The sequence below is a fragment of the Carcharodon carcharias genome, chromosome 8 (assembly GCF_017639515.1).
Source record: "Carcharodon carcharias isolate sCarCar2 chromosome 8, sCarCar2.pri, whole genome shotgun sequence".
NCBI lineage: Eukaryota > Metazoa > Chordata > Chondrichthyes > Lamniformes > Lamnidae > Carcharodon > Carcharodon carcharias.
Window position 1 is genome coordinate 86,805,212 of NC_054474.1, and position 1,717 is coordinate 86,806,928.

General features: G+C 53.8%; 1 pseudogene; it reads right to left on the bottom strand.

Annotated features, from left to right (window-relative positions):
* Positions 1 to 901: 901 nt before the first annotated feature.
* Positions 902 to 1,060, bottom strand: LOC121281662 (annotated as a pseudogene).
* Positions 1,061 to 1,717: the final 657 nt, after the last annotated feature.

The window sequence follows — 1,717 nt, forward strand, 5'->3', positions numbered from 1 at the left end:
TCAGCTGTCCACAGTTGCATCAAGCTGGTGACAGAAGCTCTGTTCAGGCAGGTACTGACCTTCATTCTTTACCATACAGATAAGGCCAGCCAGGCTGAGCGAGCCAGAGGCTTTGCAGCAATTGCTGGGTTCCCCAGCATCCAGGGTGCCATCGACTGCACACATGTGGCCATCAAGGTGCCAGAGGGTGAGCCGGGTGCCTTTGTTAGCAGAAAGGGATTCCCCTCCATGAATGTGCAGATAGTGTGTGACCACAGGATGCTGATTCTGCAAATCTGTGCAAGGTACCCTGGCAGTTCCTGACTCTTACATCCTCAGACACTCCCAGGCACCGAGGCTCTTCAGTGCTCCAGCCCAACTGAATAGATGGCTGCTGGGTGACAAGGGCTATCCGTTGAAAAGGTGGCTCAGGACACCTCTCTGCCACCCAAGAACAGAGGTATCGTTACATTGAAAGCATAATGACATTAAAATTACTGGCATTGATTTCCACACCAGCAGACATATAAACCAAACGTAAATTAACATAAAATCACCCGTGACCAGTCCCTCTCGTGCTCATTGTGCCTTAAACTTACGTTTGCGAGTGCTACTTCTTGGCAACCCCCCACCCCCCCCCCGTCACCCTCCCCCCCACCCCCCCCCCACCTCACTGGCACCGGCATTGGAGACAGCCTGCTGACATTGGTGTCTTGATGGCCTTGATGACCTTGGCGGTTGTCCTCCGGCGATTGGAGCCACTGCTGGCCCCGCCTGGGAGGGACCGGCCAGTGCCATGGCTGGCATCTCCTCCGTCATCGCAGACTCATTGGATGCCATGGTCACTGACAGAGGGACGGAGGAGCTGCTGCCGTCATCCAGAGAACCCTGACAGGAGCAATATTTGATGGATTTTGATAAAAATGTCCACACAGCAGCAAAGTCCTGATGGCAGCAACAGTCTGGAATAACAGGTTGTTCATATCAGAACAGAGGGGCTACTGTGCAGGTATATAACTTTAACATGCAAATAACTCAAGCAGCTCATGCGCCAACATGAGGTCGCTCTGGAATCCCTGCTCATCATTGATGGATGGGCACCTAGCTGGAATACTAGGTGCCTCATCCATCTCCCACACGGACACTGACCACCTGAGGCCATTGCCTCTTTGAAGGCTTGCAGGTCTGAGCACAACCACAGGAACCCCTGATTCTATCCTTGGAGCTGTATCTCCATGAGAGTCACCACTCTCTCAATGGAGGAAGTGGAGTGATCGGCCATGAAGGTCAGTGCCGGCCTGATGCTCTGCATGGCACGCAGGCTCACATGGATCTTCGCCAGATCCTCCCGCATATCTCATTGGATGTCCATCATCTGCCGCCTAATGGATGACTCCGGAGGCTCATCAACTGCCTTCGATCCAGCATCATCCTGGTCTCCAGCAGTCCTCCAACTGCCAGTGCCCTGGGCACTCCTTGCCTTCACCTGCACCTCAAGCGAGTGTGAAGCACCCTCAGCAATGTGCACCGACATCCTAGCCGTCAATCTAATGTCCACTGAGGTGCTGGTATCTGCTCTAGTGCCTGCTTCAGAGACTAGGTGTGGCACAGGTGAAAATGAAGCCCAGTGGTCCTCCGGCGTCAGGGTCCATAGACCAATTGCGTGCTGACGAATCTAAGAGGGAAAAGAAGGACTGCAAGGCACTCACCCAAAAAGCTAGGGTGCTGAGTCCCCATC